Source organism: Camelus bactrianus, chromosome 8 (assembly GCF_048773025.1).
Source record: "Camelus bactrianus isolate YW-2024 breed Bactrian camel chromosome 8, ASM4877302v1, whole genome shotgun sequence".
NCBI classification, from domain to species: domain Eukaryota; kingdom Metazoa; phylum Chordata; class Mammalia; order Artiodactyla; family Camelidae; genus Camelus; species Camelus bactrianus.
The window spans coordinates 65,469,226-65,482,690 of NC_133546.1; the positions used below are offsets into that span (position 1 = coordinate 65,469,226).

General features: G+C 33.3%; 1 long non-coding RNA gene across 1 annotated transcript in view; it reads right to left on the minus strand.

The window, feature by feature from the left end:
• Positions 1-229: 229 nt before the first annotated feature.
• The window catches only part of LOC123613624 (uncharacterized), a 490,223-nt gene continuing 476,987 nt past the window's right edge, over positions 230-13,465 (minus strand). The window contains exon 8 of the long non-coding RNA XR_012508744.1: positions 230-6,702. This is a non-coding gene — a long non-coding RNA (uncharacterized LOC123613624). The remainder of the gene's footprint in view (positions 6,703-13,465) is intronic.

A 13,465-nucleotide genomic window follows, 5' to 3' on the forward strand; every position in this document is an offset into this window, starting at 1 on the left:
TTGTATTTCAAGGGAGTTAAACTAAAAATCTATAATAGAAAAATAGCTAGAAAATCTCCAAAAACTTGGAAATTAAACAGTGCATTTCCAAATAATGCATAAGTAAAAGAAGCAATTACAGGAAGAAGTTGAAAAATGTTTTGAATTAAATAAAAATGAAAATATAAAATAAACATTTTTAAAAAATGAAAACATAACATCAAACCGTGTAGAATGCAGTGAAATAAATTCTTACAAGGAAATTTAGAGTATAGAGTTCATATATTAGAAAATAATAAGGTTGTAAAATCAGTAACCTAAGTTCCTACCTTAGGAAAATTGAGAATGAAGAGAAAATTAAGATTGAAGCAAGAAAAAACATAACAAAAAATATAGCGGAAAACAGGGAAATTAAAAACAGGAAAACAATAGATGGAAATAAATAAAACCAAAAGTTAGTTCTTTGAGAAGATCAATAACATTGATAAATCTCTAGGCAAGCTAACCCAGGAAAAAAGATAAGACACAACTTGCCAATATCAGAAATAAAAGGGGATCATTAACACTGAACCCGTGAGCATTAAAACAATAATAAAGGAGTACTACAAACCACACTTTGCCTACAAATTTGATAAAATGGATGACAATGAATCAATTCCTTGAAAGACATAATCTATCAAAATTCTGTAAGGATAGGTAGACAACTAGAATAGCTGGAAAATACAAGACATCATGGTGTTGATTAACGAACAGACACAAAAATTTATGGAATGGAATTGAAAGACTAGAAATGGACCCATACAAATGTAGTCAACTGATATTTTTGTTTTACAAAGGCACAAAGTGAAGTTCCCATCGTCCACTGACCATGAAAATGAAAGGAACACGAAAGAGTGAACTGTCCTCCATGGAGTGTGAATACCTTCATCATTTTTCATAGAGTTTCATGATTACAAGTCCAGGTATTGGTTAGCACATGCACACAGATGATCTCTGAAGTTCACTTCAGACTACTGTATGCTCTTCTTTAGTACAATCCCTACTTCCTCTGTTACGTCTATATATGGATACTTTGTCAATTTCTTCTATTTCTGTCTTTCCAAGTTGATTATATTTTCTTTACAGTACACATAATTATCCGTGCCTCTGAACTTCAGAATTTTTGACTCCTCAAAATTATCACTTTTCATCTCCCAAAGTCATCAAAAAAGTAAACCTTGTAGTTTTATTCCCTCTTTTCTGTCCCTGTTAATTTTTTTTACACTAAATTCTATTTATTTATATTTGTATATTTATTTATTTTGCTCAAACACAATAATTTGCCCCTCTTTTGTTATGTTTCTCTTTCTTTTTGTAAATTAAAGTATAATTGATTTACAATATTATATTAGTTTCAGTGTACAGCATAGTGGTTCAGTATTTTTGCAGGTTATATTCCATTATAGGCTATTACAAGATAATGGCTCTAATTCCCTGTGCTATACAGTATATCCTTGTTGCTTATCTATGTTATACATAATAGTTTGTATCTCTTAACCCCTGAGTTGTCCTTCCCCCTTTTCCTCTCTCCTATGGTAACCACAGATTTGTTTCCTGTATCTGTGAATCTGTTTCTTTTCGCATATACACTTATTTGTATATATTTTTAGATTCCACATGTAAGTGTTATCATCCAGTATTCGTCTTTCTCTGTCTGCTTTATTTCACAAAGCATAATGTTCTCTAGGTCCATGTTCCTGCAAATGGCAGAATTTCATTCTTTTTAATGGCTTTAATAGGCTGAGTAATATTGCATTATATATAATCTTCTTTAATCAACTGTCTGTTGATAGGCACTTGGATTGCTTTCATGTCTTGATCATTGTATATAGTGCTTCTATGAACATTGGGGTGCATATCTCTTTTTGAATTAGTGTTTTTGTTTTTTTCCAGATGTATAACCTTTTTATATCATATCAAAAGCACAACCCTTTTGTCATAGTTCTTTCTCTCCTTTTTTAAAACATGCCATGCCCTTTAAAAAACTCTCCCAGTATTTTTAACCTCTTAGTGAAACTTGATGATGACTCTATCTCATTATATTATTGATTCAGTGCAATGGAAGTGGTGTGCTCCCACATCAGATAAACCAGAGTTGAATGGAAATTACAGAAAAATGATCTGGTCTGATTTTTCTATTTTTCTATTCAATTGATCATGTATTACTTTCAAATGAATAAGCTCAGAATATTACTATGCTCAACAGAATTTTCTAAATGCAATAGAAAAAAATTAAGAGCAAGTATTTGGGGGAAAAGATAAATTGAGTAGAGGAATATCACCAGTACCTTTAAACTGGGTCCCTGAAGGCCAATGACTCAGAAGCACAGAAGAAACTGAGATATCATTGTAAATTCATTATGAAGACTCACTGTCCCTATACCCAGAGTCCAAGTTATGGTCTGCTCTATAGACCTTATTAACAAGGTCATTTCATCCTCCAGTAACTAAATTTCCTTAGGTGATACCAAGGAGAGATCCTTCTTATGCCAAATCCTCATCAATGATGTGCAATGCTGCAATAAAGTTCCAGGGTGTTACCAAAGCGCACTACAGAGATGTGTCACATGTGCTTTAAGCATTTCAGCCATTTAATTGCACTTTACCTTTACTAAGCTGCAAAAAAATTATAAAAAAAGTCTTGAAAACTGTAGCTGGATTTTTTTTTGAAAAGGGAAATAACAGTGTGGAATGAGCTCTTTCTTAAAAGTTCATTTATATTAGGATGATAATGACTACTCTAAAATTAAGCAAAAATGGTTCTCTTTGTTAGCTAATATGATCTCAATTATGACCAAAGAGATATCGAATGTTATTTGAAGCAAAATGAATTTCACATGAGTTGCAGAAATGAAGATAGGTTCTTTTGTTCCAGGCATATTAGGGTTTACCCTGTCAGTGTTAATTAGAAAAGAAGCTTACATCAACTCTGAAAAAAATCATAAACTCCACAAAACATGTTATTATATTTCTGAAAAGATTCCAAAATGAATGCAAGTGGTAAGTCTCCCAATGATTACAATGGAAAAAGGACGTTATTATTGTAAAAGACTATTCACAGTTGGTTGAGATTTAATTGTTAGTGTGGACAAAATCATTGTTTATGAAAAGCATTTAAAAATTATTTTCTTACAGACTCACAGACGTAGAAAACAAATTCATAATTACCAGAGGGGAAAGTAGGGGACGAGGGATAAATTAGGAGTTTGGGATTAGCAATAAGTTTTTTTTAAATTATTTTCTTCTAATGTGTCTTTGAAGCTGTAATAATATACTTGAGGGATTCATTTATATAATAGAAATCAGCTTTAATTTTTATTTAGATTTAATTTTTAAAAAATCTAATTTAATCTAGGCATCTAGGGTATCCTCTGAACAAAAATCAGGGCAAATTCCAAGAAGTGTTTACTTTCTCTTAGGCCATAAAATGTCCTTAAGTGCAAGATATGATTGGTTAAAAGTTCAGATGCTCAGTTCCACTGATAATCAAAACGTGAAAATTCACTTACATACATTCTTTCTATCTCCACACCTGAAGTGAAAGAGGGACTTATTTGGCCTCTTCTTGTTTTCCTTGCTTGGGTTTCTCCCTGTTTTTCTTCATCTTTTTTTTTTTTTTTTTAACTGGATTTAAACATGGATTTAATTTAATACAGTTATAACAGCTTTCAGACCATATCCTGGAGCAAACACACATTCATCTCAATGCCCTAGCCTTCGATAGCTACAAAATATACAATGAGAATAGTTATAAACACATCAAAAGTGAGCTAGTACTCGATCCCTCCAGGACCACCACGCCATTATAACATAGGGCAGGATATTGGCCTTTGAACTCACTCTTCCCACTACCTCTAATTCCCTTTTCCTCAATACCAGAATGGCTCATTCCCTCACTACATTCCAGTGTCTGTTCCAATTGCGCCTTTTCAGAGAGGCATTCCCTGACAATTTTGTCTAAAATGAGTCACTTCCTTCCCCAAACATATTTTATTTCCTTTTCCTACTTTTAAAACACTTTTTAAACTAGGTTGAGGTACAATTGATCTCCCATGAACTGCACAAGTTTAAAGTGTACAGTTTGGTGTTTGACAATGAGATATACCTCTGAAACCATCACCCCAATTATTGTTTTCATCTTATTAACTGTGGGTGACTGGGTGGAGGAGGAATGGCATCAGGAGACTCCTTATTTGACCAGCACCATCCAAGATGGCGCTGGTTCACCCACCTAGCCCTTGGCAGCTGTCTAAAGCTGCTTCTTCTTCTCATGAGTAGCTCCATGTTCTCTGAAAAGGCTCACTCTTACTGGGCATCTTTTACCTGCAAGTCCTTCTTCTGATGTGGACAAATGACTCTTCTTCAGCTCGGTGTTTATAGCTCTGTTCTCAGCCTTTGGAAATACAGAGCTCTTCTTCCAACATTAGTGTCAGCATTTCCCTCCTGATATCCTCTGGATAGCATCTCAAAATAGCATATGCCAGCAGCTGTCACACGTAGACCATGAATAGACATTGGGAAATACTCAAATTTGTTCCAACAAATTCTAGAAGCCCCCTCAGTGCAGCAACCTTTCTGTGTTCACCATCAGGGGATCCAGTTAGCCAGTCTCTGGCCCTTTCAACTTGCTAAGTGAGTCAGACTGTCTGTGTTCACTGGGTCCATAAAATCATGAGGCTCTCTATTAAACTCTCCAGTTGTTTGTACTAAGTCCCATTGAAGCCCCTTTTCCTAGGCTGATGAGGAGAGCAGCATTTCCACCCATCAGGGTGGTCGAGGTGAATGGTAGGACTGGAAAACCCAACTGTCTCCAAAATCTCCTAACCTCCAAGTCTGTTTTCATAAGAGGCTGAAGGAGGTGGTCAGCCAACCGTCACATAACTGGTTGTCTTCATCTCTCTCTTCCCAAGTTTTGCGTGATGGTCTCCCCTTCCACTGTGGTATCTATTGTCACAGGGCCAGAACTGAAAATGAGGCAATCATAGTTCCATTTTTCATCCTGTCACCCTTGCTGAGCTTATGAGAACGTAAATCAAATGTACAGAGCTCTGATTTTGGTTCATGGCTGGAATTTCACAGGATAACCTTGAGAAGACAGTGTGTTCCACCATAATTTCAGATAGCCCTGGTATGTTTTATAGGAATATCTGTGTGATACATTTTTTACCTGCTGATAGTGAATTAATTATAAAATATTATAATGTGTAACTATTTTAACATAAAAGATAAATGGATATAGCAATATACAATGAAATAACACATTTTTAACTTTTGTAATTAGAAGAGCAATATAGGGAAGTAAGATAATGTGGCTTTTAAAGCCTTTATCTGAATTCCACTCAAGTTGTTTTAGTGGGATTTAGGTAGATCGCCTATCCTTAAGAGACAAATAAGTGTATTCTGAGCACAAGTGAGAGATTGGCTTCCTACCAGTCCTTCTCCTTGACTGACGCGGATGGGATGATAAAACCATCAGCATTGCCTGTTCTTCTACAGGACAGGATGCTACCGTCACGTTTGGGTCACAGTCACCTGGAGTTTTTAATCACTGTTTCCAATTCTAGGTAAAGATTCCTGGCAGCACCAGAGTAGCTCAAACATTTTAGATGTTCCTGCTGTGAGATAAAGGATCCATGTCAGGTAAGGATACTGTTTTACAGGTACCTTAGAGATTGGCAGTTGGATATGTTTTCCTTGTAAAAAGACGAAGTTAGAAGTACTGTAATGAAAACCACTCGGGCAGATACTGGATTGAATGTCAGAATCAGGACTTCAAAGAAATGCAAATCAGTCAGGCCTGAATCTTCATTGTTAAAATCATTGCTCCCTGGGGGGGAAAGCACAGTCCTCTCAGGAGAAGAGAATGGAGAGGGCTGCAGCACAGACCCACCGCTTAGGTTTTTCCCTCTGCCCATCCTCTTCCTAGTCCCATTTCTTGTTGATCCTCCTTACTACTCAGTGCAAAATTTCTCTCAACTTTTATACATTTCTTTTTATGACTTTAACCACATTAATGTTTTCTCTAAGCCTACCCACAAGCATTCCTAAATTTCTGAGTTTTTATTTTATTTTATTTTAGTGGCTTTATATTGATTCTTATATCCTATTATGTGTCTCGGATTTATCTTTCTTCCTGCTACAGTATATTTTCTAGTGGTATTTTGGACAAATTCTGCATGAAGTATGTCTTCTAAATATTTATATGTTGAAAAAATCTTTACCCTTGATCTTGAAGTGATAGTATAAATATATACATAATTATTGTGTTAGGTTTTTTCTCAGCATTTCAAATATATTGCTCTATTGCCTTCTTATGTTCAAAGTTTTTAATAAAAATACACTGAAGGTCATTCCTTTGTATATAATCTGTCCCTTCCTCTGGTAGCTTTTAGATTTCTTTTTTTATCTCTCATGTTAAAGAATTTATTCAGGGTGGTCTAAGTGTGGACCGCCTTTAATCCAGATGTGTTTGTGCATCATGTCAACTTGAAGAATTATGTCTTTCTTCAAATCTGAAGAATAGATATTTTAAATGATTATTTTTTAAAAGTTCCTCCTTTGCTAGTTATCCATCCTCACTTCTTGCCGCTACTGTTGATGAATGTTAGAATTCCTAGTTTTGTTCTCCACATCTCTTCACATTTCTTTTACAGTCTTCATCGCTTTGTCCATTTGAGCAGCAATCTGAGGGAAATAGAACACTTGACTTCAATGATCAGCACCATAAAATTTTCATTGGTATCATGCCAATTTGCAATTATATATACAAGTTTTACTTTAATATTTATTTCAATAATATTTTTATTCCCAATAATGCTATTTTTCATAACCAAATATTCTTGATTAATTGACAAATGAGTCTCTCTTATCTCTCTTCAAAGAATCATTATACTTATTTTAAATACCTGTCTCTATTGCCCAAGTGTCTCTATGTCTTGAATAATATATTTGTTATATCTCCTGAATTGAACTGAGTCACTTTAAATTTTTTTTTCCTGATTTCTGATCCCTGAAATGCCCACGTCTTGTTTAGGGGGGCAGTGGTGGTAGTAGTTATTATTATGTCTTTTCCATTATGCCTATGGATTTGCTCCATGAAGAAAATACTGCCCATACCTTACCCTTGTGAAAGTTATTTATTAATCCATTGAGCACTCATTAAGGGTAAGGCATTATTTACAGTTGCTTACACTATAGATAGAATAAAATCACTAGTTTCAACTGGATGAAGTATTTTACAAAGATCCTGTTTACAAAGATGTTGTCATAAGCTGTAAGACACCAGTTTTCAGATTACGTACCAAAAAAGATGTAATTCTTTCTACCAAGATAGAATATCCAGTAGTTAAGCACATGGATTCTGGAGCCAGACTACCTGGGTTCAAAAGCAGGCTCTCCTCCACAATATCTGTGGTTTTGGCTGAGTTACTTTCCCTCCGCTTAAGTTTTCTTATCTGAATAAGTGTGTTAAATCTTACCTCATAGAATTTTTGCAAGAATTTAGTGAGTTAATAACCTTCTAGTTCTGTGTAAATGTTTCCTATTGCTATGCCCAGGCACAAGACAGTACTTCTAAATTTCAGACCATCAGGATTAAGAAAATAAGAAGGTATTTCAGGGATTTTCCAAGATGACAAGAATTTGGACACCAACCACTGCAGAATGTCTTTCCATGTTAAATGTATTTATTATAAATTTTACTTTGGTTGCATTGCTGTGGCTATGACCTAGATAGTTTGTACATGTGTTTTAGTATTTCACACCAAGTAAGTAAGTGCTAGTGTGGGAATATAGGATAATGATGAACAAGTCTAAGATGATTTGTATATTAAGTTAGTACTTCCTGGATTTGATGTAAAATCACTAATGTTAGCATGCATGCACAACCTTTATTAGTAGTTAATACATGTCATCATAGTATTCATTTAATTGGTATTAAAAAGTACTGGTTTCTGGAATGAAACACTCAGTGACAAAATGATGAAGCCATCTTACAATAGTTTACTTCTGGCCTTGTAAGTCCCTATTAAGAGTAATTATTATAATCAGTTGTTATGAAGAAATCAAGAATCAGAAATCTGTGCAGCAAAAATTTTTAATTTCCTTATTTAAAAATCTTTATTTCCAAGTCTAACTACTGAAACTTAGAATATGTCTTTCTCTTAATGCAATAGTCTTAAGATTTTTTCAGGCTTTTCTAAGAAAGAGAGGGTAAGTTTCTTTTGTTTTCTATCTCCTCACAGCAATTAGAGCAATTATCAGTGATAGAAAACATTTAAAATACTGTTTGTGATTTCAGTCCCTCATGATTTCATGTCAGGCTTCTGATCTTAATTCATTATCTGTCTCCAATCTTGCTTCAATAGTTGTGGTTCCTCTCTTATCCAAGTTACACCCAAGAATTAATCATTTGCCTGAGTCACACATGTCCACGTATATGCAATCATTCTTTATTCATGTCTTCCATGTTTTTATCCAATTCATTGCCAAGTTCTTTTGTTTCTACCTACTATGCATGTCTTAAAGTTATCTACAATTGAAAACATGCAAGATTGGCCTCTGATTTTTCCTATGTAACATCAAGGTAGGTAGAATAGAGTCAAATAACATCAACAGATTTCTGATAAAAAGAGCTATGCCCCAAGATAGTATGCAAAAACTGAACTAAAAAATTCAAGAAAATTACTTTTCACTTATTTAAGAAAATACGGTAATGTAATGCTAATCAGCCAGAACAGAGAATTTGAGATGGAGAAAGGCAGGGAGTAGAAAGAAATGGTAGAAAGCTTAGTAGAATCCAGACTCCATGAGGGCAAAAATATTTGTTTTATTTATAGCCAGAGTCTAGTACCTAGAACAGTCACATATAATGAGCATCCATTACTAGCTGATGAGTGAACAGATGATTAATTATGTATAGCATATTTCATTCAGTCTGTGTAATATATAATTAAACATAGATGGATAGTGCTAGACTTTCCTCATGGTGTGTAACATGAGGAATCACTGCTACAGAACAGATAATATGTAAGAAAACTTTATTCCTTAGAGTTGGATAAAATGATACTTGTAAATGTGTTCCTAAATTCTATCTAATGGGTGAAAAGAGGGGAGGAGTTATACAATGAAGATTATTCTAAAGGTTTTATTTTATTAGGATGTGAAGGAAAGCAGGAAGAAAGCTTAGTGTTAAATGAAGCGAAACAGTGGTATTTTGTCTTGATATAAAATAGAGTAAGATATGATTCATTATAAATTCAGAGGAAGGGGAAGAAAATAAACTGCTAAATTTATAATGGAAAAAGTAGAATGATTGAGCAAGTAATGGTATAAAAATATATAAACATGAAGAAAGAAAAAAATCTAACTCAAATAAATATTCCTCATACTAAAAATAAATAGATTTTACCATTAGAAGATAGGAGATGGCAAGATTTGATTGAAAAACCAATTATTTGTGTTATTTACAGAAATTCTATACAAAAATATCATTAGATAGGTGAAAATAAAGGGGTGAGCAAAGAGAAATGAGGAAATGCTCATAAAATAGAAGCAGCAGCAGTCATATTAACACCAAACAAGGTAGAATTTAAACAAGATATTGTTACATAATGGTACAATTCTATGTGAAAATTATCACAGTAAAAAAATCTGTAAAATGAATTTGCAGCTAATTATAAAAAGTAAAAACTGATATAAATGCACAGAGAATGTGCAAAATATGCAATTACATAGAAAAATTTCAATTCTCCAAATTAGATACACCTAGAAGCTAAAATAAAGTGAGGCTATTCAATAATAGTGAATAATCATTCAAAATATGTGTATGTGTAAAACATTGCATCTTTCAAAAAGAAAGAATGTGTATTTTTCTTAGATCATGGAACATAGACACACATTCAATTAGCTACTTGGCTATGAAGAAAACATTAACAGATATTATTCAGTGGGTCTTGCAGACTGTATTTTCTGGTTATAATCTAATACAATGGGAAATAAATAAAATAGGGTTGACAAAATATATATGTGCAGCAATTAAGAAACACACCACTAAACAACCCTTGAATCAGTTGGGAAGTTAAGGGAGAAAATTATGCATACCATAGGAAGTAGTGGGGATGAAGACAATTTATGTTAAAACCTAATGACTTTCAACAACTTTATCAAAAAAAAAATGTAACTTTATATGCCTTAATTATTAGAAGGAAAATTTTTAAAAGGCACAAAGTTGGTAACTAAAAAAATCAAAAATAAGACAAACAAAATAGACCAGCAGATTAATTAGGGTTACAATCTAAAAGTAATGAAATAATAACTATACATACACACACACACACACACAAACACACGGTAGATGAGATAAATAAATCCAAAAGCTGATTCTTTAAGAAGACCAGTAAAGTTAACATCTCACAATCCTGATGATGGAAAATGAAGAACACAAAACTAAGTAAATATAAACTATAAAAAATTAGTATAAAGGAAGGAGATTTAAAGCCATAAGAAATCTTTCAAGATTTTTGAGATGACTCTTACGTACTAGTCCATAGCAACACATTTGAAAACCTTTGGGAAATATATGGCTTTTCTAGGAAATATAATTACTAAAAATTTCCAAGATTAAGTGGAAATTTGAACAGTTTAATAATTATAGAAGAGATTAAAAAATTGATTAAGATTCTGTAATCAAAAAGGGCAAAGGTTAGGTGAAGGTAACAGTGGAATTTTATCCAACGTTAAAAAAATTCAATACCATTTAAAGAATGCAGGCCATGGGAAGTGATGGGAAAATCTCCAGCTGATCGTATAATAGCCTGATAATTTGCATACTAAAATCCAATTAAAGTTATATAAATAAAGAAAACTATAGGGGAATTTCATTTATGTACATAGAATCAAAAACTTTAAAGTAACTTTTTACAGTAGTAAACTAATATTAGCTGCTACTTGCTTCTCCCAACCTTGTTGACATCTACTGGAAATTATCAAGATAAATATATAAAATTAATATGTATATATACATATATATATATTTTTGGATGATACCTTCTAGGGTTGTACAGTACAAAGGTTGTGCATATTCTTAAGGCACAAACCTGTCCCATTGATACCTTCCTTATTCAAAAATCTCTTCCAGATGAATCAAGACTTATAAGTCAACATTAAACAGTACATTGTTGCAAATGAATCTAGAGATCTCAAGTGAAAATGATGTGGCAGAATTTTTAACCAAGACTAGAAATTCAAAAAGCTTAAAAAATAAAAACAACTAGAATTGAATCATTTATTATAAATTAAAACTTTAATGGTAAAAAAAAATCTTATAAACAACTTCAACAGAATAAATTAAGTTTTGGGGCAAAAACACCTTGCAACTCAAATAAAATAAAACCAAATTTATATCTAGACTATGCAAAGAGTTTCTTAGAAATTAAAAAGAATAAATAGCCAGCCCAAATAAAAATTGACAGCAAATATGTTCATATAATGTATGGAAGAGTAAATCCAAAAGCTGAAAAAAAAGTTTAAAAAGTAAATCCAAATGGCAAAAAACCCCATGAACGCTGTTTTACGTTGCATATTTCTAATTTATAATAATAAAATTAAGTTGTGACACTCCATAGTCATCAAATTAGCAACAGCTGGGAAGAACTATAATACCTATTTCATGATGGAAAAGGGGAGGGCTTGTGAAGAAAGAGTGGTTTCACACAGGCCTGATGGAAATGTAAAGCGGTAGAGCCTTTTTTGGGAAGCAGTCTGACAATATTTCTTCCTATTAAAAATATATTAAGGTCTTTGACCCAGATATCCCACTTCCAAGGAATTCATTACATGGAAACAAAAGCATTAATAAGTAAAAACAAACAAACAAACTTTACATAAGTATGCTTACCTTGTAATTGATAAAGATAAATTAGAAAGAAGTGAATGCAAATCTATATAGAAATGGATAATAAATCAAGGCACAGCTACTCCATGACATGTTTTGCATTCATTAAAAAAACTAAACTTGAGCTGTATAAGCTAACTTGAAAGGGTTTTCACAATGTATTGCTAGGAGAAGATCAGATGAAGAAAACTGTATTAAACAATCCCAATTTGTTCTCAAAGAAAAACCTCTGTATATGCTAACTTGGATTCTGAATTTGGAGGAAAATATGGAAAGAGAAAAATGAATTGTAAACATGAGTTACCCGCCTTGTGTTGGAGTGCAGAGTGGTCTGATGTAGCAAACCACAGGAGCAGAAGAAGGAGGAAGACAGAGTAATGAAAGAGGAGAAAAGAAAACTAAAGTTGAACGTATTAAATAATTAAAACACAGAGAACATAATCTCTTGAGAGGAGAAATATGCTTGCAAAATAGGTCCTAATATCTTGTAATAACCTTTAATGAAAAAGAATATGAAAATGAATGTATGTATATCTATATTCATGACTGGGACATTATGCTGCACACCAGAGACTGACACATTGTAACTGACTATACTTATAAACACACATGCACACAAAACCAGGTCCTAAAAAATTGGTTAGCTTTATCAAATTTCATAATCACGTATATTCTTGTGGAGTATATTTACATTTTCTCAACATATACCAGCTGTTTGACTAAATCAAACTGAAATTGTTGACAGCCTAGAACTTTTTGAATTAAAATCCATGGAGACTTATTCAAGTATTGGAGAAGAATCTTCACGTATAAATGTATCTTAGGGTATTATTGTAAGACAAATGTCATGAAGCTTGACCATAAAGTTCTTTCAGTATTCTCTCAAGACTGTCCTACTGAATGGACCCTCCGTGTGGTCTGAAATTTATGTGAAGATCAACTGAATTACAGATATTCTTTGCATTTGGGGTGATGAAAACAGCTTTGTGACTGTATTTTGGAGCCCTTTTATTCCAATTAAGACATTACCATATTTTAAAGTCCTTACTTTCAAGGCAGCATCTGCTGAATGCAGTGAGCTAATAAAAATTTCTTTCTTTCTCTGTAGAGGACCTCTTGTGTCACAACTGATCACATCAGTAAGTGAGTCAAGACTGTGATATTTTCCACTAATAAGATTTTCATAATCAAATGCCTCTGGAAATGAAATTAGGCTAGATGCTACTGAGATATTACAATACCTGAAATCGTCTCCTGGTGACAGTCAGTATACAGTAGCGATGCCTCTTAACGTGTTCCCTAGAATGAATTCATTCTACCAGGGTATTCGTGTCTCATACCACAATAAGAAAAAGTGTGTTCTCTTGGTAACTCCTGGTAGGAATTCCTTGGCGGCCATTCAAGATGGGGGCGAAATTGTGAAGACGCCCTATTCAGTGAAACAAGCATCCCCACTGGGACTTAGCTCATCAATAAATAACCAGAAGGAACATTTCCCTTCTGTCACTTGGAAGCCACATACGAATCCAGCTTCTCCTTACTGCTTGTTCATGG